At 43.5% G+C, this 24,537-nt stretch overlaps 1 protein-coding gene across 1 annotated transcript in view; it reads right to left on the minus strand.

The window, feature by feature from the left end:
* The window catches only part of CFAP77 (cilia and flagella associated protein 77), a 60,706-nt gene that overhangs the window by 35,363 nt on the left and 806 nt on the right, over positions 1-24,537 (minus strand). The gene's annotated exons all lie outside the window — the stretch shown is intronic.

Here is a 24,537-nt window from a genome sequence, read left to right on the forward strand (position 1 = left end):
AGGGGATGGATTTTTGGTTCTGCTCAGATTTTGGCACCAAAGTCACAAACTTTGATCTCACTGCAGCTTTGTGGTGGTTTGTTCATAAAGATTAATATTGACCTGAGTCTGAACAGCAATGTGCTCCATGATACGCAATTCCTGGGATACAGATTTTATGATGGAAATGGCTCGCTAAATGCTGCTGGGCTGGGCTGATGGGGAAAGGAGGGTTTTGATACTCAGGCCAAGACAGAAGCACAAGGGAAGGTGATAACCATCCCCTGCCTGAACCTCAGTCATGCACCAGATCCCCTGGGTTTGCTTTTGGAAGCTGTTTTCTCAATGGGGAAGGAGCAAGCTGGGTGTTTTCAGGAGGCAGCTGCTTTTGCCTGGAAGCCTGATGCTGCTTTGTTTGGTTTTTTGGGTGTTGGTGCTTTGATCAGAGGAAATGGCTGGGATGTTATCCTGTAAGAGCAAGAGGGTTTCTCTGAGCTCCCCAAAAAGCATCCTAAGCACCTAGAGGACTGCATTAACACGATTCAGAGGGAACCTGTGGGATATGAAGAGTGAAGCTGACAGTAAGGACCACTTTAATATACAGCTCTCTTCCTGCCTTCAGCAACCACTTTAGGGTAGTTGTACAGTACAGTTCTGTGAGATCTTTAGTTAGGATCCTCCTTTACTAGGCAACCAATTCTTGTGGGTCCCTTGTGTGGTTACTTGAGACAGGTTTGCTGTTAGAGTAAAATATTGTGTGCACATGCTGCCTTGCAGGGTGCTTGGGAATCACTGTGAGGTCCTTACATGGAAGATGCTCTGGAAGTGTGGGTGTGAATTCAACCCCTACACATGATTGCATATGTGTGTGCTGCATGTCTAGAAAATACCTTGCTTTAATCTTTGCATTCCTGTTGCTGCTCTTACAAATCTCCCTTTACTTGTATCTTGTCAAAAGCAGTCAGCAAACAGGCTCTGGCATTATTGGAGTTGCTCCTTGATTCGAGGGAAACCATAAATCTGAAACTTCAATCATATCTTTATGATCATTCAGCAAACAGAGATGGAGGATTTATTCAACATGGGATAGCAAAGGGGAAACTGCAGGGGGTTATTGCAGGAGATATTGGTTTAGCTAAGGCAGAACTGCTCCCTCGGGCCTCTCTACAGCCGAGCCAATGAACAATGGCACCAATGACAATAACAAGGCAATTATGGGGAAGAGGGTGAGGAGGGGGTAATGCTTTGTTAAAGATAGAAGTAAGATTCCAGCATGGTGTCTCTTTTGTGTGCTTTTGGAACTAAAGGATGGTGTGTCTGCCTGGGGTGGTCTTATTAGGAGCTGCTGATCCTAAAAACGTAGAAAGTGCTTCTAAGAGCCTGTAGCTTGTGTGTAATTGTGATGCTCTTAGGAGGTTATGAAGATTTCCTCCCTAATTAAATAGGGCTGACAATAGGTTCCCCTAATCTATGCTGCACTCTAGGGCAGGAGGTAAGCACCTAAACCTCTGCTGACAGAGGTTTGTCTCTCTGGCTCTGTGATGATGTTGGGGTTTCTGCATTTTGGACTAACCCTTGTTCCCAGGGGGGCACTCAGGGGACCTCTTCTTGCTGAGGGGTCATTCAACCTTCACTCCAGACTGGCCATAGTGTCATGCCACAAACACTACAGCAGCTATTGCACCAACTTGACCTGGGACGGCTGTTTCGAGATTGCTCAGTGACCTGGTACTCAGACTTGCACTACTCCTGGCTTTGTCTTTTGGATTATTACTTTAATAGCAGTAGCCAGCTTTCAAGAACCTGACTAGAAAAAGAAGCCCAAAGCTTAGGTTTCAAATCAAAATGAGTTTTGAACACCATAAGCAGATGCATCTGCATCTGCTTTTATAGGGGCCAAAAAGGGGCAGCGCTTGAGGGGGCTCCTCCTGCTGTACACAATGGCTTCAATGTGAAGTGATGCTGGGCTCAGCCTTGACCACAGGCCTCCAGCAGGGAAGTTTCCCAAGTGCAAAATGGGAACATGAAAGCTTTGGTACAAAGCAGTGGAAATGTCCATGGGTGAGCTGGATGCTGCCACTGCTGCCAATAGATAGGACTTGCATGAAATTTGCATCTTTTCAGGGTGCTTTAGAGACAAAAGTCCCTTTTTAAAAGATGCCATCATGCAAAAGCAGGAACTAAGTGATCCATCCCCACCTGTCCTGCCTCCCTTTTTCCTTCTAGCAATTTTTCCTCGCCCCTTTCCCCTGCGAGCCCCAAGCAGTTTGTTTTTGCCTGCAGAAGGAAGCTTGAAATATTGCAAGGGGGGTACGGGCAGCACTCCCTGTGGCCTTGCCCCTGATGGCACGCATGCAGACATAAAATAACCCAGTGCCATCAGTAACCTGTCGCCAAAGCCCCACTACGAGGTGAGAGTTTTCCTCCCTGCCGTGGCTGTTAGCTGCAATGTATTTCTCCCTGCACTAAGCACCGTCTTTCCCAAGGCTGCATTACAATGATTTATAAACCCCATTTCTGGGGAAAACTAATAGATCAAAGTGAGGAGAAGGAAAAGGAGACATGAGCAGCTGGGAGAAGATATTGAAGCATGAAACAAAAACAGAAATGAAAAAGTAGTTTGTGGCACTAGTGAGGTGTTCTGTGCTGCGCTTCTGTTATTGAAAAATAATAGGGGGAAGTGGTATTTTAATCCTTTTTTGTTTTAGACATTCAAATAATCTGAAAAGCTCTTCCTAAAGCCAGCTTGTTTTTGTGTGTTTGTGAATCTCTCGCAGAGCCAAACACTTATTTTGCTGTTTAGACCTTCCCTGTCTATTCTCATGTCATTTTTAGACTTCCCATGTTTTAAGCAGCATCTAGATCTTCTAACAGGGTAACAGAAAGCATCACATGGAGGATTGATGTTCAGCTGGACCTGAGCCTAGTATGTCCTAATTCCTGAGCTGAGACTTGGTCAGGTTTACAAAGGGACATTGCGGGCTGAGATCAGAGTAGCCAGTAGCTCTGCCTTTGTTTCTGCTTCCTCTCCTGCACAGTGGGGATGAATGAACAAGGTTCATCATGTAATTCTCAGCGTCAGTCAAGTTACATCGCGGCTGATCTGAGCCAGAGTACAGACCAATGCTCTTCTCTTAGTTTTACAATGATTAATGCATCGGTGTTTGTAAGAGCTTTGGTGATGAGAAACTAACTGGGCTTTTGCATTGTGTTCTGCTTGTCTGGTTCAGCCACCAGACACCTCTGACTTCAAACGTAGGCAGTGGTGGAGAATTATTATGAAAATAACCATAATCCTTGTGCAGCACTTCATATATTCAGAGGCAGTATGAACCTTCTATCTACAGTTTCCTCATGTAAGTGCAAACGTTACGCACAACAGATGAAATGCATTGAATAGGACAAACAGCAGATTTGATGGAGGAGACGTGTGGCAAGACTACAGGGGCTTTTCTGAGATACTGTACACAGCTATGAGATGGAAGATGAAGAATTATCCCTAGGCATGTTGCAGACTTGTCTAAGGTTTGCAGCTTTCTGCTCAAAGTATTTTCTCTACATTCCTGTTGTTTGTCTTGTTTAAATTTTCAATCTCCCTGGCAATTTTCATTTGCCACTTAATGCTGCAGCATTGTGTTAACTTTAGCCTGGCTGGTTTACCTTGGTTCCTGATTTCTGTTACATCCTTGGTGTTGGTTAAAGTGGTCCTGGGGGAGCGCAGGTGGCAGGGATATGTTCATGGACATGTATAATTGATACTTCTTGCAGATAAGCCGGGAAGCAAGCACATGTTGAATGCACTTGTGTGCCTGCTCTGCTCAGGGAATGCCTGTGCCTGTTCACACAGAGGAGCAGTGTAGGCAATGAAGCAGTGTATTTTTCCTTCTGGTGACTTGTAAACACATAGCCTAGAGACAACACATCTAGGATGGCTTCCATGACTTAACATCCATGATGTGATTTATTTCTAAGTTACATGGCATGCCTACTGAATATATTTAGCTAAAGAGAGCTAAACATTGTCATTTGCAAAATCAACACCTGTGTGTTCAATCAGTCTGAGATGACAAAGGTTTTTATCATCCTTATTGGTTTATTTCACCTCAAGATAGTCTATGATCTTCACAGCTGAGCCTGACTTAGCTCAGGGCTTTGATTGGTAACAGCTGAGTGAGTTACAAGTCTGGTGCTGGTGTCATAGCTGGTACCTGGCAAGGTGGAACACCAGGCAGCTGCAAAGGTCCTGTTATTTTTACTGCATGGATCCTGCTTACTGCTGACCAGAGCCTAACACAGCTGCCTCTTCCATAGACCTTACACTGGTAGTTGCTGACTGCATCCCCTATTATAATGGGGAGAAAAAGCTGTCCGTGCTCTAATAGCTATTGTAACCCTCCTAAAACTATGACAACATCTTTCTTCTGACTCCCTATGGCCCAACCAGTCTTTCCTCCGCTTCTGTTTCCTGTCTGTAGAGAGAGCACTTGCAGGATGAAAGACAGCTAGGAAGGCAGGGAGAGCTGAATGTGGACTAAGAGCTGCCAGAGGAATAGGAGAATTTTGCCCTATAAGCTTTAATAAGGTGGTGGGTTAAGAGAAATGCAGCTAGGGAGAAAAATGGGGAATGTTCTCTCTCCAAATGGGCACTGCTTCAGTTTGTAAAAGCACCAGGGATTCCCCATGTGGCTTAATTTATTATTTTCCCACTCGTTAAATGCCAAAACAATAAAGCAAAATCTATTGTTAGCTTTAAAATGCAGGTGATTTGCATGTGGCTGTGATAGTCCTACTGCTGCCTTCATTTACACTCAGTAAGCCGAGGTACCTTTAAAAATTATGACTTGTTTTACATTTAATATACTGAACTGTGTTAACATAATATTAAGGGGCTGACTTCACAGCTTAATTGCTGATCACGTAGAAGGTTGCTTTAGCAGAAGCATTAGTCTGGCAGTGCTGTATGGCCTAATATGAGAGCAGCTGGAATAGCAGCCTGCACAAAGGGGCTGCGAGCTGCTCCTTCCCTGCTGTGATGCTCCCCCTAAAAGCACCCTGGAAACCCAGAGTAATTTTTACTCCACTCTTAGTTTACTCCCATGGGCTAAAAGGTACTTGGTGCCCTATTGCAGAGCAGTGCCTGAGCAATACAAGTAGGATGTAATTGTACCTGTACCAAGTGGTATGAGAAAATCAGGTGGGAGTTTTTCCTCCATTCAGTAAGATTTTGCAGACGGGAAGGAATGCACCATTCCTGGCAGAACTGAACCTGTACTGTACGTCCCAGCCCCAGGTCTCTGAGGTTGCTGTAGAGACATTGTGCAATTCTAGTGGTGGTGGTGTATCTCATTTTCTTCCTTCCTTCTTTGACCCTTGTTTGTGTCTGGCTGAATTCAAAGAGGACAAGTATTGGAAATGGGAACGAGGTCCACAGAGACTCTTAACTTCTTCTTGAACTCGGAGACCCTGTGACAGTGTTTTGGTCGATATGGCTGGCTAAGACTGCATGCTTGGGTTGGAGGGTGAACTGCTGCAGCTCCTTTTACACCTGCTGTATTTTCAGCACACCGAACCACTGGGTCAGCACTCAATGGCAGGACATCACCTTCAAGAAGAGAGGTTCTGTAAATGGCAGCCTCATCCTTGATCCCCAAACTTCCAGAAGCAAACTGGCACATTGTGCTACCTGTCCCATCCACTGTGTTAAAAATATAATTGAAGTCCAAATACTGCCCCAAGACGTGTCCAAAATAAGAGGCACTCAAAGGCTTTTCAGGAGCTGAAGAGGTATCCGGGCATTACCAGCTACTTGAATCCATGTGTCTGACTTCCACACACGGCTCCAAATTGGCAGTTCTGGACTCCTTTAAAAATTTGCCTTTTTTCCCCTCAGTTAAAATAGCCTGTAGATTGGCAGAGATGTACACCGATTTCTAGCCCTCTATGATTTAAAAGAGCAAAATTATAGGCCCCTGAAAATTCAAGTTTATAATACAAGCACTGGCAAACCCTTAACTACAGAGAAGCTACCAGGCGTTGCAACAATAATTGGGAAGGGAGGGGAAAAAAATCACACTGTGTTTTTCAGTGCTTAGCTAAGAAATACAACAGGAGAGTTTATTGCTTGCAAAACACAGCTGCACTGCCTCAAATTGGATGGAAAAACGAACCCTGATAATTTATTACACCCCTAAACTCACAAGAATGTACCCATAAATTACTTTTTTGGAGGGGGAGGGAAGTGGTACCACTGTAGTCCATTCTGCACAACCTACTTATTAGTATCATAATTTATTATTATTATGCCCTGCTGCAAATAGAGAGGCAGATAAAACTCAAATCTATTAAAACAACCGCTCCACTTTCTCTGAGCCACTGAGGGACACCATTCCAAAGGAAATGAGATAAATTACTAAGATGAATGTTTGAGTCTTGCATTGCAGCACGTAGCTTATATATATGCAAGAGCAGGAGGATAATTCAAGCAAAAAAGAGTTGTGTTAAGTTTTACCGTTCAGGATTCAACACGGAAGGATTGGAATAATATCAAGTGGTCAATTAAATATTTCTAATGTATAGATTTTTTTTTTTCCTCCCAAAGATCCTATGTGTTAACTTGGAATGAATGTGCAATGCTGAAATAACTGCCCTGCTTCTATTGCAAATGCACTTGGATCAGCATATATATTTAAAAATATGCTTTATCTAGCTATTGTGAGGAAGTAGGCACTATACTGATGAGTCTGAAAATGATATTGATAGAATGTATATATCCAAGTGGTGCTGATTAATTAGAAAGCTGATTAGAATTTAAGGCTGGTGAAAGGCATTGCTTAAAGTCCCAAAAGGGCAAAGTGCCAGAGCAAAAATTACAGTTGTAAAGTTCAACGCATGACTCTGCTAATGGGTTTCAGAGAAGTCAACAAGAATTTTGTAATACTCTTCCTTCTCTTCGTTTCCTTCTGGGGGAGTCAGCTGGACCAGCAGTTTTTAGTGTTGTCCTTCCCTTCCCTGCCACATGGATGGATTAACAGAGATGATAATTGTACTGGGAGGTTATTGCTCATTGCCCTCTTCAGGAGATGGGTCAAATGTCTGTTAGGTTATTGCAAAGTCAGGATGAGTTCAGTGCTTTTGGCCACAGTCACTGGGGTATAACGGAGCTCTGATCCTGAAGGCTGATGGTCTAGAACGGGGTTAGGTACAACAATCACCAAATCTAAGGATAAACCTGGCAGCAATTTTATTTCCATACAGCCAATTTTGTGGCTTTCAGGTTTATTTTTTTAAAAAGAAAAATGATACATATGTGATAAGTTCATACTGGACTTTGCTAAGTAATGTAAGAGCTGTGCAGGTTTAGCTGGCTTCACTTTAATGAATGCTGGGGATTCTCAAAGCAGAGTACATGAGAGACAAAGCCAGTGAAACCTCGATGGTCCACAGTGTAAACAAACTTAATGAGAAGAAAAGAGTCAGCAATCATTTCATCTTCCCTACAAAGCCTGCTGCTCTGATCACGAAAACAACATCCAGGCCACGCAGTAAGACACCGAGACTTTGTGCTCTTGCTACAGAGGGAGGAGGAACAGGAGGGATTGATGAAGGAAGGAAATGAGGCCACATGCTTGCTGTGATACTGCAGATTTTTGTATTTGCAGACTGCTGGTGGTTTGCATCAATCTGTACATCAGATTATTGCTTCTACACCCTTGCACGCTTGTAGCAACTGTGTGTGTGCGTCTATGCTGAATGATTCTCTGTACCCTTTTGTATTCCATGCATTGGCTGGTTTTGGGTGTGTTTTTTTTTGTGGGGGATTACTCTTATTGATGATTGTGGTAATTGGAATAAAGAATGGAAAGGAAATAAAATTATTCCTGAGCTAAAAGGTATATGGAAATAAATTTATAAAGCTATATTTAACATTGCTCCAGGTTTGGGCTTTGATATTTGCTTCTGCAACTTAAATGGTTTATGTAAGAATGTGAGGGAAGAGAAGGCAGGAACTTGTTCTACCTTCATTTGCATGTCAGTTGCCTAATCCAACAATTGCAGCTTTTTCTTTCTGAGCTTTTTTTCACATCCTAGGTATCAAAGTTCTCAAGGAAAGCTGAATTTCCATTCTTCAAATGACAAGCTGCGCTTTGTAAAGGTATTTCTTTCAGATGTGGCATTTGCTGCTCTGGTAAAGTGCAGGGCTACTGCTTGGGCTCTTTTGGAAGCTTTTCCTCCCACTTTTGCCTTTTCCCCAGGGAAATGCTCCATTGGCATGGCCCACCAGTTCCTAGCATTTAGTTTGGTAGCTGGTCACCTTCTTCCTGATGTTCTGGTACTGCCCATTTACAAGCAGGAAGGTGAAGAGGGGCGAGGAGAGGACACTTCCTTCCAGGCTTAGATGTGTACCTAATATGTGGTGCTTAGTTTCTATGGTATATTGATATTCAGGTTTTCATAACAGAAACCTGTGGTTTCCTTGTATTAGAAGCAGTGGGTAAATCCCTACTATTTTCAACATCATACAGAAGCCCCAGGGCTGGCTGTATCTCTGTTACGTTTTTAAAGCAGCAGTAAACAGCATGCTTTCCTCTGAGCAACAGCTGCCTTTCTAATGGTGGACTGTGAAAGACAGCAGCTCTGAGATTCATAGCTATTGCTGCCTGCAGGTATTGCCTGAAAGCCATGGGATGATGCCACCTCTTATGAACTAATGAAATACAGCTTCATTACCAAATGAAAAAGAATATAGCATTTCCAGGGGGTTGTGCATTGATTACATGGACAAGAGAAGCATATGCATGTGTGACTGGGAGACATTGGTTGAGTGATGTTCACCTTCCTTTCCCATGTGTTGTAGGAAACCCTCTATATAACTGAATTGTGGCTGGGTTTTCCAAGATGACTGGATTTGATATAGCAAGATGAATCCTTCACACTGTGTAAAACAGTCTGTTGCTGCTGGTCACAGCAATTACATTCTCACTTCTTAGCATTCTGCACTACAGGTGATGTTGGGCAGCTTTTGTTCAAGCTTGGCTAGGATTTTTGACAGCTAAAAAGTGTTGCACGTACTGAGAGGCAGGACTAGATAGCCTGATATCCCCAAATTGAGGGTGCCTCTGACCCCGGTCTGTACATGGAGAAGGCACATGCCTGAAGAGGTCAGCTACGAATATGAAAAGCTTGATCTCAGTGAACCATTTTGTGTTCCTTTAGGGTAAATGTTACTGCTGAAGCTAAGTTTCCAACCCAGTATTTCCTCTTCAGGAAGGAAGAGGATGATACAAGCTTTAGCAGAGCAAGGATAGTGAAATTTTAAAGCATTATGACACACATACATTTAATATTACATCACATGTAAGGGAACAGGCACATATGATTGCAATATTACAAGATGAGTATAAGTCCTATGACATTAAATTTAGTGCCCTGTGATTGATGATCCTTTGTTTGGAGGCTTTCTTTTATGTAAATACTACTTCTGTAGGATAAGCATCTTACCAGCTGGAAGAAAACATACAACTTTTTTATTTCCTAGCATGTAATTTCTGTTTGATTCACAGCTAATAAATAGGTCATCTTGTACTTTCGAAATGCCAACATGCAGTAATTCAGTGAAATAGAGACTCTACATTAAAAAGCTGTCAACCTCAGTGCAATTTTCCTGCACCCTATGTGCTGGAAAGATACCTTGTCACTCACGGTTCAGCTCTGTTTGCCTGAAATATCTCTTCTTCTGCATAAATAATGAATATAGTTGCATGAAAATATCTGGCACAATATCTGTCCTTCCTCCCACTCTAAGGAGCTGCGGTACAGACTCTGTATTTATTGGTTGATCTTCCCAACAAATCTTACTGAAATCACAGGTGTGGTAATAGTGTGCTCCCCCTCCCAGCTGCAGGTAGGTGTTCTCTGCAGTGCTAACCCCATCCTACCCGCCTGCCTGAAGTCAGGGGGAATGCTGCCTTAAAGAAAGCTTTTGCTATTTAGTACAGAATAATTTAAACCAGTTATTTGCTTTCAGTGTCTTTCCATTTCTAATCTGTTTCACAGATCTTGCACAGAAAAGGTACTGGGCTGAAACAGATCCCAATTAGGAGCTTTAAAAATTAATTCTATTCTTTTAAAAAGGTAGATATAATTCCCATCAGGTTTCTAAGCCTGTCTCCTATTTCATGTGATCTGAAAAACACAGTTTACTGGGGGGTTTATGCCTTTCTCCTAGTAGCCTACTGGAGGTGACGGAAGGATGGCAAAAGCTGGTTCTGCACCTCTGATTTCAGCAGTAAAGTGCCACTACTACTAAGTGGGAGGGGGAAGAAGGCAGCACTGCTATTCACAGACTTAAAGCCAGAAGGAATCCTGTAATTCTCCTAATCAGGATGCATTCAGGGGATCTCGGAGACAATTTTCAGATGCAGTGCAGGGAAATTTCTGCAACGCTCATGTCAAAACCTCTGAGCATTTATAACCCACCATCAAAGTACACATACAAAATTTCAAGTGAAAGGTTTAATCCTGAAGCTGTTACATGAATGGTTTCCCCTGGACCTAAGTTTGCTAATGCAGTGTGAGGCAGGGGCAATGCTGTGCCAGTGAAAAGCTAGACTGGTCCTAACCACGAAAATTTTGGCAATCTCTTTCATGGGTTTGAATCCATAGAAAGTTGAAACTTGCAATATATCAACCCTGTAAAAATGGGAAAAAAGGGATGTGCCAACCCCCTGCGAACTGAGTTTTACAAGGGATAAAGCTGCTGAATCCTCACAGTGAGGTCCAAAAGTAATTTAAATCTCTTCCCTTCTCTTCTTGCTCCCAATTTCCCGATCCCAGTTGTTGTTAGATGCATCAACTGAGAAGGAAAGTTAGAGAGTGACACTAATAAGGAGCGCTCAGATGCACTAAGAGTATTAAAAGGTTAGGTCACGGTGTGTTCTATTAAATAGAATATTAATTGAATTCTTGACATCTGAGGTGAACTGTGACATGCTCATGGGATAAATATTGCATTTAACAGAGCATCATGACCTAAAGCTCTAAATACTATTGAGCATCAGCGCCAGTCCTTCACAATAGATCTTAGCCTAAGTCCTCGGGGTACGAATGCTCCCTTGGAGTTTTAGAAGCTTGAGTGTAAAGCTAGGTTTCGCATTTCTTGATTCTGTTCTTGATTAAGTCCAAAATTGCTTCTTCCATCTCAAGGCTATGCTCAGTCTCAGACTTTTGATTGCAGATTCTTAATATATAGCTAAAAATGCGTGTTCCACATGCCACTCGTTACAATCTATTGGGCATGGTACAGGAAAGGTTGAAAGAAAATTTCTTCATTTCCACCCCCACACCATAAAGAAGATTAAAACATTAAAAAGACCAATTAAAAATAGGGAATCTCATGGTAACATTTTCATTAACCCTCCCCAGTTCTTCTTTCTGTCTCATTAGTCATCACAGGGAGAGGAAGGATCATTTTAATTAGCAGCATTGTAAAGCTTTATTTAAAGCAACTGCCCCTCCTGCTGCTCTGTGGATTACCCTGCCGGCTTATAAATACAATACCAAATCATTAACAGCCAAAAACAACACCGCTGAAGGGTTTGGAAGAAAGAAGATCCACTATGGTCCATGTTTAGGGCTCTTTAACAATGTACTTTTTCCTTATTCAGGTATAATTCAAGCGTAATATTGGGCTTTACAGAACAACTCAATATCCTCTTACAGCAAAGCCCTTTCTAGTTGAGGATACCATGTGTTCAACTTTCTTCCCCTTTGTTTTCGAGGCAGTGAAAGCACAGAACCACATCTGATAGGATAGACATGGTATATAGGATCACAGGTTTTCCAACATCCCAATTTAGAATTACTTGCTAAATTCCCAAATTAAAGGCACTGCTGCACTCTAACAGCCTTGCAGGAGGGGGGTGAGCAATGAGATCACAACCAGGGGAGGCTGGTGGAGCATTTTAGAAAGAGGTTCTTGTGAGTTTAGGATGAAAACAAAGCAGGCACCCACACTTCATGAAAAGGAAATTGCTTTTTCCACTCGTTGCTTGCTGAATTTCACATTTCTTACAGGAATGAGCCTAATGGGTCCGTTCTGTTAAGAAACCGTCAGCCAGTGTTTCTAGTCAGCAATCTCCATATACCTGGGAGTGCTGCAGTCCAGAGTGCACGTCTGTGCAGAAGAACAGATTTGCTTTTCATCACACCCATGTAATGTGTGAATGAGCCCCACTGCAGTGCACAGGCTTGTTTTGAAACTAGTCTGAGCCACTACATTTTGATGAGGAATTAGATGAAGACCAAGATCTCTCATCCTCTTGCAGGGTCCTGAGTCAGATACATTAAGGAAAACAAACAGGACAGTGCAACCCCGGATCCTAAGCAACCCAATGGTTGGGAAGATCCGAATGTTGCCTTCTAGCCCCTGGCTATTTGGTTGTCCTGCAAGCAAACAGAACACTTTCATTCTGGACCACACTGCAGCAGCTTCCTCTTTTGCAACCATCAGAATAGTGATGAAAACATCACATTTATTAAGATGTAAGTGGTACAAAATGTCCTCCTTACCAAGAAACCCCAACTCAGACTATTAGGAGTCCCCATTTAGATCTGTGGCCTACTTTTCCTGACCTGAATATGTAACTATGGTCTCTTCAGTACACCTGGGTGCTGCGATCTCTAATTGTTTATCACTGTCCAGCCAAGCCAACCCAGCCATTCCCTTGGAGCAACCCATTAGATACACACAGGAGTTTAGGAGCTGCAAGTACTCTACAGTGGGGTTTTCATCTCAGGGTTTGATCTTTTGAAGTTCTAATGTACAGCTGAAGTTAGCTGAAAGTTTGAGGTAACTTCTTTGCTGCTGGCTGCCAAGTTGCATTAATGTATATTAGACACCTAAATCTACCATTTTATTGCTTGACATGAGATACAGAAGATCAGACCAGAGGACAAGAACTGCTAGCACTGAAATTCATGAAGTCCAGTTCACCTCCCCCCTAAAGCAGGCTTGCCCTGACTTCAGTTGAGAGCACTGAGCAGAATGTGAAGAATAATAGTAGCGTCTTAAGAAACAAATGTGCATATTCTCTCAGAAAAGGTTTAAAAATGATGCCATGAGCTTGACTTCGTTTACATGAACTACTGTTAAAGTAATAACAAAAAGGAAGGCAGTAATGACGTATCATTGAATGATTAATGTATTGCTACATAAACTTCATTTTGTATGAAGTCAAAATCTGTGTCTGTGGCAGTTTACATAGAGAGGTGATATCTTTTATGGAAGTAAAACAAAGATGGACTGAGCAGATCACGGACCTGAGCTACTCTCCCTAAATGCTCATCATCAGAACTGGGGGGAGGTTTACAGGGGCCAATGCCTTGCCAAGACCTGAGCAGGAGAACCAAAGCTTCAAGGGTTGTTGGTCTCTGGAGATCATGGTTGCTAAACTTGCTTAAAAAACAGACAGTGACAAATAGTGTGAGTAACAGCCATTGTAAAAGTTTATATAAGAGTTGCTTTGTTTTCTATTTATAGCTGTGCTGTATTTTTCTTGTAATACATTTTTAATGAATTATAAAGCCTAGTTATTTATTCTCCTGAAGCCAAATACTTTCTCACCCTGATAATGCAAGCAAATGAGCTTTGCACAGTGAAGCTACATGTGAGATGGCTGGATCTGCTCCCTGCACTGGCAGCAGGTGCGGGGTATGGGGTACCATGAGGCATGCATGCTCCTAGCCTGCTGCCTGGCTCTTGGGAGCCCCATGGCATTCCATGCCACTGATGCAGCTCTCTGCTACCTCTCTGCAGAGAACTGCCCATGGAAGGCCTGCCTGGGTTGGAATATTTCTAAAGTAGTAATTATTCCATCTCCATACTAGAGAGTTTCTTTTTATGGTTATTTTGCTCTACATTTCCTAATCCAAAATCAACCTGAGTTTAAAAACAACCCCCAAACCTGCAGTGCCACATCGGCACTGGCCCCTTCAATCTGTGTGCTGAAAAGTTAAGTAGCATGAACAGCAGACCAAACAAAAGCAGAAGATGAGACTCTTTGAAATGGTGCATGAAATATATATGTATTATGAAATATAATTAATCTGCTAAACCAGCATCCACCCCTTAGCACAAATGCTGATTGCCTCATGATGAGTCTAACCAGAATGGTATTAACTCTACTGATATTTCTAAATTGTTATGTACCCAATATTTTCTTTTGACTCTTCTTTATACTTAGATTAATAACTATGTAATCACTTCATTAGTTTATTTAGATTATGTTATTTTAGGAAATTATTGTTTAGATCAGCCTTGTCCTTCCCAGAATTAAGCAATATCTGAGGAAACCAATTAATTGTAACTCGACCGCTGTAATGGGGTCTGCTCTACGATGTGGCAATGTCTAATGGAGTTTTAATTTCCCTGTAGTGAGTCAACATTTGTTTAAGGAGAGAAGACTGTTAGAGCAAACCACTGTCTGAAACACAGCTTCTACCAAGCCTGAGGGGTTGAACTGGCATCTTTGGGCTGCTGCTTCTTTTCTTGGGGGTAGAATTCAGAGAGGGAAGTAGCTGGGGTATTGGAGAGCATCCCAATTCCTACCACAGGTTGAGGTTTCCTATGAATGTGTGGAACATGGAGAACATAGAGCCCTACATGGCCCTCAGGTTTCACCTCCCAACCTTGCAGGAATCTGGAGTGCTGAAACGGACTTGTCACCCAGTGAAGGTTTGACAGCCCTTTTTCAATGCATGGTCTTCCTTAGAGAATACTTATTTACCTGGCCTGGGTCCTCACGCTGTAGTTGCACTAGCTAGTCCTTGTCAAGGACTAGAAGCCCATTGTGGTAGTGGGCTCTCAAAACTGAAGTCTTATCCCCAAGGAAGCTGCTTGTCCCCATGTAACTCCTGACACACATGGGATGGCAGAATTTATAACTGGATTTTTTTAATTAATTGGATTGGTCAGAGTATTTAGCACCAGCAGAAGTTACATTTGGGATTCTGGATGGAGGCAAAGCACCCAGAGCCCTTTCAAATGCCCTAGTCCTTCCCTTGTTTGGGTTCTGGGCATCTTTGTAAGCCTCAGCCTATGTGCTGTTAACTAATGACTCCTTTGCTTGGTAAACAGTGACAAAACTTCTGAAGTCAGTCTGCCTTTCCCTATCTGCTGACAGCTTAAAAGATTTGAAACAAAGCTACATTATGATGCAACCAAATTCAGCAGCATCTGATTAACAAAAAGGAGGCCACAGCTACCTGACAGCAGCCGGTGGTTATTGCTTATTTCCAAAACAAACTGCTGGCCTCAAACATCCATACATGTATTTATTTTTTTTTCTTTGTTTAAATGTCTCATTTCCAGGTTTGGGTTTTTGGTTTGTTTTTTTTTTCATGCAGGGAAATAAAGTTCTTTCAATTCTTCTTCTCATAATAAGTCTGTCCAAAAATGATGTTGCTCGTTGTGTTGAAAGATGGTTTCATTTTCTACTCAAAATTGGTATGAAAAATTTGCCTTGCCAAATGAACATTGTATACTGAACTTGTCAAATCCTCTCTCCTGACACAAATAAAAGATAACATTGGGTGGCAGCATGTAAAACAGCACTGACAAGACAGCTAGGATGGAAGCAAAGAAATGCATATTTTTCTCTTTTTCTCTTCCCGAGAAGAGTAGAGGAAACATCCAGGTGAGTGAATGCTGGCGTGTTACAACCAAAAATACATCTTCTAAAGACTTAACAAGCCATTTCAATGCAGGTTTTATGATAAACGTAAGCAATTCCTTTTGTGATTAGTAAAATCATGACAAAAATCTTGACTTTTTCCAGGCAACCACGACAGTTGCTAAGTCGAAGTGGAGTGGCTGGGTGAAAGGGGTTTTCAGTTGAAAGTTCACAACCCTGCTGCACAGGCTGAAAGGACTGCTCATAGCTACTCATAGCACTGCTGGAAATTATTATGAGTATAGTTAAAAATAAATAAGGTAATGATAACACTTTCATTAGATCTGCAGTCACACCATGTAAGTGATTCCCCCCCCCCCATTAAAATTGTTGATTGAAGGCTGTTAAGCTGTTTATCAGCCCAAAATTACATTTCTTCTCTCCTAGGGGTTGCCTCTTAAAAATCACAACAACTGCAGAGTTAGGAACAAGAAAAGACTCCTAAAACCTGCACTTTTGGATTTGGGGGGGTGGGAGGGGGAGGAATACAAGCATGAAACACAGATTGCACCTTCAAATCCCCGATGGCATCACGCTTCTTTGTTCTGCTAAGAGAAATTAACCTCAATCTCGGCTCAAGGTCCCCCGATTGATTATCATAGTCATTTAAATACTGTAATCTCATTTTCAGCATCAGGGAAAGGGAGCGAAAAGAAGAAAAAGAGAAAGAGGTGGGGAAGCGAGGGGGAGAGAAAGAGAAAACAGAATAAATTATCTGACAAAAGGAAAAAGGGCCTTTCTGCTTACGGAGCCTATTTCAGATCCTTCCACTTGATTGGAAAAGTTGATGAAGTTTAAATGAAGCAGAATTAGAGGCTCAGGCCACTGAGTATTGACAGGGGCCCATGGAAGAATGTGCGATTCAATAGGCCTGATTTCTGTGGAAAAGAGGGGAAAGGCCTAAATGGTATAATCTTCAATCAAATCTAACATCGACACTGACAAGGCAGGGTAATGAGATAGGCCAGATCAGGCATGTTGGTTAAAGAAATTAATCCCTCTCGCTGCACCAAGAGTTCAGCTTTGATGCCTATTGTATAGATCCCTGTCCCAGCCTATCTAAATGCTAACTAACTGCGAGTGTGATCTGGGACTGTGCTTTTCATTGCTGGGGCTAATCTGATAACAATTTTAGCTCCCTGCTTATGGTGGCAGAGGTAGCGCGGGAGCCTCTCACTGTGGCATCGCGGCAAGGGAGGAGAGGGGCAGAGTGCAGGGATGGACGCAGCCACGTTTTGGTGTGTATCAGGGCTTTAACACACTGTAATACATGGTGATTAGTGTAGCTACAGTCACCTCCCGATTGGGATCTCCTGGGAACTACAGAAGCGCCCAGGCAGCAAGCAGGAGGGTGTTGGAGAGAGGGAATGTAAAGGGACATTGGGAAGTTGAAAGGCATGCTGCAAACAAAGGGGCTCTTCTACCTGGCGAGCAGTTTGAAGCTGGTGATTAAAACCATCTTCATTTTTCAGGCTAGTTTACTCTTCACTAAGCAATATGAGGTTCAAGGTGTTTGCTTTTCTGATCCCCCCCCCCCCCTTCCAGCCTGGGAGTTATGCTATTATTTTTAACCAGGTTTCACTTGTAAGATTTTTAGGCACAAACCCCACGTTGGTTTGCTTGAAAAAAAAATCAAACTAGAGATATTTCCCTTGATATTGAAGTTTTTCTTAAAGGCTGTTTTGGAAATCTAGTAATAGGCTCCTTATCCATGCTACTTCAAATAAATGTGAGTAGAAAAGTCAGTGTTAATTTATTTTATACAAATGGTTAAAAAAGAAAATATCCTCAGAATTGCAGGATCTGTCTAATCTGTGCAATGTGAGCAGCCAAGCAAGAGCAAAACCATCCCTGCAAGATGACAAAGGCTTCACAAATTCAATAATTAAGCATAAGAGTATCTCTAAGTATTTGCATGGAAAGCAACCTGCCCTTGGGGAAAGTCTGGCTGAAAAACTTGCAGAATTGTGGAACTGGAAACACTGGTCCTTGTGATTGCTGTCAGTGTGCTTCATTTGCTTTATATTCTGCTGGGCAGCACTCAGAAAGAGGGGAAATATTGTGGTAAAGGTTTAAAAATTAAGAGATTTTTGCCTTTTCTTTGGGCAGCTGCCCACTGGTTGCCTGCCCAATGCTCTCCTGTCCAGGACAGCCCTTACTGAGCTTCCACCAGCTTCCCCTCTATGCTCAGGACGTCTTCTTGTGCCTTTTCCAGAGGAGAAAGGGTGTTTATTGTTGGTAGAGTGAGAAGCAAGGACAGAGAGGAAATAAGGCAGAGGTATTCCTGTGCTCTTACAAGTTTTAGCTGGGTCTCTGGTGCTCTCAGGGTTCAGTGTCCCTAGAGAAGGGTTTGTGGATAAGGCCAAAGGTATCAGCATCTGGAGTATCCCTGACTTTCTGCATGGTGGCTTCGACTTGAAGTCTGAAAATCATCTCTAGGATTAACATGGTTTGGGGCCAATGCCATAAAGTGGTATTGGCTCTCCCTCAAAGTTTCTTAAATCTTTTATACAATAAAGCCTGAATTTTAGGTTCATCATAAAAATTTATAGCCTGCTGCAGCTCTGGATGCACTGTGAGTGCATAGACCCATTTATTCATTTTATTTTTTTCCCTTTTCAGTCTACGTTCTCTTGTCCTTTGGCTGAATTTCTGCTTTTACATCCCCAACAACTCAAGCAAGAGGCTGTACAGATTCTCTGCTATGATAACGCTGCTATTAGGGTCATAATGCAACAATTTGGTCTAGCGGTTATCATTGTGCTGGCTGACTTCAATAATGCACTTTTAAATCAAAGGGCCTTTGAAGCTTTATTTCCATTGTATTAGACAAATAAACATAGAAGATTTTCTCAAACATAAAAGGCATTCACCTTGTAATGTTTCAGGGCTTATTAGTCTCACCAATTTGCATTGTTTTGTTCACATAAAGGATCAAAATGCCCTTTTGCTTGCTTTTACATACTGCCTGCTGATCATGGGGATGAGCAGCTTCCAGTATCCAGTGCTGCTAGGGCTGTCCCTCTGCCTGCTGAATCACGGCTGGCAGCTCGTAGCCTAAGTCCTGTCTTCAAATAACCAGAAGACCCCCCCCAACTTTGATTCATGCAGAATGTTTATTTGCCTCTTGGAAATGCCTTATTTATTTAGTGGTGTCTGTGCAAAATATGGGAGGGCACTAAAGCTCATAAGGAGTTTAATTTTTAGTGTACCAAATAATTCATTTAAAATCTTAAATGAGTTCATGCTGAGAAGAAAACCCTTAGAAGTCGGAGCATTGGAAAAACAAAGCTCAGAACCAAACCTGATGATTATTTGACTAACCAGCCCTTCATTAGCTCATTTCTCTAATGAATTATTGAGCTGTACTGTATAGACATTTCAGAATATGTTTTTAAAAGCACAACACTGGCCCTAGATTGCAAAAATATTATAGTAGTAGTGATATAATAATAATAGTAATAAGCACCCAAAATGCTGCATAAACACTAATTAATCCTCAGCATCCCCAAGCAGCAAGCACAGGAGGCAGGATGCTCATCACACGGAGTGATTTGAGGTAAACAGTATAATTAACATCAAATAGAGACAACCTATTCCAAATGCAGCTCACAGTACTTGTGGTTGTGCTGCTCTATCTTACAGGGGTTGTTCACTACAGCCAGACAGGCTAAAATCTAGTCCCCAGTCAAGTTCTCAATAGATGCATTGATTATAAACAGCTGAGAGCAGGTATCAGGAGAGAAAATGGAGTTACTTAAATCAACAAGCTAACAACTGAAGGAAGTTATCCCAATGCTTTAGAAGCTGCTTGTAGGGCTGTGATGCTGTCAGTGGAGTTTGCTACACCTGCGGCTCCTGATCAACATGGAAGAGACTGTGGGATCTCAGGCTGTGCCTGAACCCACAAAACACTCGAGGAGAGCAGAGGTGTGCTGCAGAGACAATGAAGACCATAGGGACCTGCACACTCAGAGCATAGGTGCTCTATGGAGAAGGAATGATTTTGCTCTCTGTCAATCCCAGCTGTCACAGACACTACACCTGTGAGGTTCCAACAGCTCATATCTAGTCACTGTCTGAGCATTCAGTGATGGGTATGTATATAAGGAAGCCTTTATCATCTTCCCTTCCTCTGTGCAGGTTATCAGTCCTTGCAGAAAGATGGATGACAATTACAAAGGTGAGTTGTGTCTCTTGGCTTTGCCCTGAGAGAGGGCTTGGTGAGGTGAGAGCATGAATTCAGGTTTACCTTGGCTTTTTGGTGCACTAAAGAAGATGAGTGAATTTGGAGGAAAGGTTTAAAAAAGTAAAGAAAGGTGAGGTTGAAGGCTCAAACACTGGGCACAACATTCAATGTAAAAGCCCTATTATAGCCACAATGCAGGTCTGTTAATAACAGCTCCAAGTCCACTGATGGAAAACCTGCCCTTTCAGTACTTAACTGTTGCAAGAGATGTTTATGATGCATGTAATTGAAAACTCAGAGCTATAATATTCTTGTTCACACAGTTGCATTTGCCCATGTTTATCTTGCATAGAGCTTTGGGGTTCTGTCACGATTTGACACAATTTTAGGTTAGTAAAATGGCTCTACTTGCTTTTCTTAACTGTCCTTCCTACAGATTGTTCCAGAAACCAAAGTGATTTTGCAACAACTCCAAGCAGCTCCTTGCTCAGTGATAAGTCTGACAGCTCAGAAATACTTCATGATAACGTTCAATAGGCATGAAAGGAAAAAGGAGGAATTGGTGAGTGATTTCTGCCTTCACTTGGTACCTGTGTAGTTAATGGAGTCGCAAGGCCACCCAGCTGGTGCCCTGTGGTCCCCCCCACTGAGCTGGCCTTCCTGGGCATAGAGCAGGCTCTCCTGTGTGTCCTCTTCCTCCACTGAGAAGGGCAGTTCATCCTCCCTGGCCTAGCTAATTCTTCCTTTGCTGTGATTGCCAAAACTGAGGCTACCAGTGTGCCCATTCCTTTGGTTTTTGAGGCTTTTTCATCCTATATTCTTCTTCAGGAGACCGTAACTGCTGAATTTTTATTGCCTCAGTCCTGTAGCTTTATTATTTCCAATCTTGTTTGGGAAGAAAAGAAAAACATCCAGCCCTCAGGGCTGGAGAGAAAAGCTTAGGAAAATGAATCCTAAATGACCTAGCATTCAGGCCAATAAAAAGAGCCTGGCATCAGTTGTCATGTAAATAATAAGCTTCTAAACCAGACATTACATGTTCCAGTAGTGCTGTAAACTTCAGTTTGTTAAACCTGTTTCTCCTGCAGCGTGGGTGACTGGGAGACTTGGTGGCAGCCTTTCATAGCCTGCAAAGCATCATCACCATCCTCCTCCTCCTCAGAACTGCCAGTTCTGAAACAACTTTTGATGTTGAATTCTATGGCTGGAACTCTGCAGGCAAGTTGGTGTCTCTTGGCTTTGAGGGGGATACATGGAGAGCAGTTCCCTATGTTCTGCGTGTCCCCTGGCTGCTCTTTGACAGTAAGTGGATGCTTTGGCACATGGGTCTGGCATTTTTACCTTCACACACCAGGGTTATGTCCAGCTCCAGGCTGGTGATACAATGACTTTGGCAGTGATATGTTGAAATTAATAAGGGCACAATATAAAAAAAAATGGTAATATCAATTAAATCAAACTGGTGTTGGCCACTTTTTTCTGGAGCGTCTGTCAGGCATGCTGGGTGTTAAGGGTGGTGAATTTTCCTGCCCAGAGCTGGCTTAGTTTTGTAAAGCAGTAGCTTTAACTTTGTACTGAGAAAAGTGCTTGGCTAAGGCTTTACTGGTAAAAACAAACTACCCAAAAATGCTTTGCTCAGATTTCTACTGGCATCAGTAGATAAAGTAGTTTCCCCAGTTTATTTCCTCAGTGTTTCCTGCAAGCAAATATATATTGATAAACTAAATTAATTCCTTGATTAATCATATCACATTCTACCAGTGAAAAACAGAGCTTTCATCCCTAGAAATCTTTATGTGAAAAAGATAGCTGGCATGTGTGGACGCATCCTGGTGGAGTGATGGGGCTGGGCAGAGCTGAGGCAGGAGGGTCAGCCAGAAATGAAGGCAGTCGTCTGTGCCGTGGTCTCTGTTTGCATGTGATGCCTCATTTAGGAGATATGTGAGAGAACTGGGAGAGAACTTAGGGGATCCTGTTGTTAGCTGCTGCAAAGTAGGAGCTCTGTCATGCTTGCATTAGGGTTTTGGGGACTGAATACCAGTTGGAAGGAAGATCAGGGACTAAGTGTCCCATCCATCACTACTGGGCCTCAGGTTCTTGTGTACTTGCTGTCTGGTGAACCTTCACAACAGCTGGTGGAGCTGTGCGTTCCTCAGTGCCTATCCATGGCTGCCAGAAGCACTTGTCCAAGCAGCAGTTGTCTCAAAACCTTTTGTCCCTTTCTTCTAAACCATCTTTGTGTCCCTGGTTTTCAGGTGCCACTGCACAGTGTGAGGGTTGGGATCTGCTGGCCACCTTCTTTGGCAACTCTATCCAAAAATGTCTGGTCCCCAGGACTCTCCTGGTGTGGGAAGAGGTCCCAGACTGCAGCTGGAAGCATGAAGAGGAGATGTGGCAGAGGGCTGATCTGTGTGTATGCCACTACTGGTCCCAGTGAGTAGGTCTGACTGAGGGTCAGTGCTTATCCAATAAACTGCCATCCTGTCACTGTCATGTCCTGGCAGTGAAAGACACACTGATAAATCCAGTATTCAGTGGGGCACAATGCACTGAGGGAAGGCAGCTGGCAGGAGATGTGGAGTTTGCTCCACAAACTTTACAACCTAAGTTACAATAAGGTGAAATTACCCCTGGTTTGAAGAGTAAAAACATCTCTGTTATTAGCTCTGTTACTTTGAGCTGAAGGATTGCACCAGGTGGATACAGATCTCTCTACATCCCTCCAGGCTAGCTTACAGTGAAGGACACCTCCTGCAAGGAAATCCTGAGAGAACAGAAGTTGTCCAGAATACTAAAATTTAACACTACTTTTTCTCAAAACTTGCTCAACCTTTAGTGTCACTTGGCCAGATAGAAATACAGATTGGGTCTTATTAAAACATCCTGGGATATATAACTGCTCAGAATTCCCACTACCAGGATGCTCTGCAAGAGTTACACTGAGAAAAAACTCAAGCCCTAAAGCTGATGGGAGAAGACATCAGCTGAGCACTGGGGACAGACAGTGCTTGACCAAATGCTCCCATCCAGATGGGCAGAACTTCCACATCAATCAATGTAATCTTAATGACCACATATAATCTACGTGCAACACAGACACTACAAGAGAGGAGCTGCCCTTCGTAGGATTACCCCAGTGTTATATCTGTAGACCTGGGATTTACAACACTGATGAGTGGTTTATGCCTATTTCAACTTAGGGAATGTAAATGCATCATGAAAATAAGCAGGATCAACCGAACCCCTGCAATTATGCTTTCACTTACCTGAAATGCTTTATACTGATACACTCTTCTGATTCATACTCATGCACCACCTAATGATATATTTACTAGCACACTTTTCTAAGAAGCAGTTTGGAGGTCTGGGGAAGACGTGGGGCTGCCTCCTCCACCCTGAGGAGGTTTGACCACATCTGCCCACAGCAGCTCTTTGGCAGGATGGGGGACAATGCACAGGTAGGTGAGGAAATCTCACCCTGATCCCACTTCTAACCAAAGATCCTGCAGTTTCCTGTCAGAGCAGCCAGGGAAAAGAAAGTACAAGTTGTGGATTTGAAAAGTGAAGCTGCTTTTGGGTTATGATGCAAGCCCTACTTTTTTCTTTTCCTTCCCAATAAACTTTCAATGTTAAGAGTTTCACAAGCTAAAAATAAGGAAATCACTATTGTAAGACTCAAATTTTCTGTGATATTCCGAAAATTTACGGCTGAATTCCCAGCCTGCCGCTGCCGGGCTAGCAAGGGAACTGGAGTTAAGTACCACTGTACAGCCGCGTCTAAATGTCACCGCTGGCTGCGGTGGGAAACCAACGCTCTGAGCGAAGCTGCCTGCCCTCCCCCGGACAACAGGGAAAGCGCAGCCGGTGGAACCGCTCCGTGCCAGCCGCGGGGCTGCAGCCGTCGTCCCTCTCCCTCCGCCCCGCCCCAGAGCCGCGATCCCGACCCCGAGCATCGGGGGGCTCCGCACTGGGCCGGCGGCGTGGCCGGAGGGAGAGACTGGGACGGGAAAAAGCTGGTTTGGGCACTAAGCCTTTCTGCGAGTGCCATCCAGGGGACGAGAGCTGTACTTCAGCTGCGGCTGGAGGGGATGAGGGAGTCCGGGGCGGGCGGGGGTAGAGCGGGACCTTCCGTGGGTGTCGGTTTGGAGTGAAATACCTGCCTGAAGCTTTCCAAGTCCAGCCCAGAGCTCAGCCTATCCCCGGGACTGGGGTACAGTGGGGTTGGTAAGGTGAGAAGTGTCGGGGGTTTGTGAACGGACCGTCACCTCCACAGCCGGTCTATAAATCCGAATATAGGGGTCAGGGTTTGTGTCCCACCCCAGAACCCCTCCGCTGGGGGGGGGTTGAGGGGGGTGACAGCGGGCTTTGAAAACCCGGCCCACACTGCCGCCGGTCTCCAGCTGGGGCTTAGCGGGTGCTTAAAGGGGATCAACCACGGAGCTGCTGGAGGAGGAGCCGCGAGGAAGCGCGGTTTTCCCTCCTTGCTGTTTAAATCAATGGGGGGGGGAACGGGAACCTCTGTTTTCAGCTGCTGTAACTCCCCACGTGCTTTAGCAGGCAATTTTTGCGCTGTTCGCCTGCGGTGCAAGGGGCTGCCCGCGGGACCGGGACCCCTCCCCATCCTCCGGGACCCCCTCCGCC

Source organism: Neopsephotus bourkii, unplaced genomic scaffold (assembly GCF_033783945.1).
Source record: "Neopsephotus bourkii isolate Nb327-2 ecotype Australia unplaced genomic scaffold, CSIRO-AGI_Nbou_v1 NB_659, whole genome shotgun sequence".
Classification (NCBI taxonomy): Eukaryota; Metazoa; Chordata; class Aves; order Psittaciformes; family Psittacidae; genus Neopsephotus; species Neopsephotus bourkii.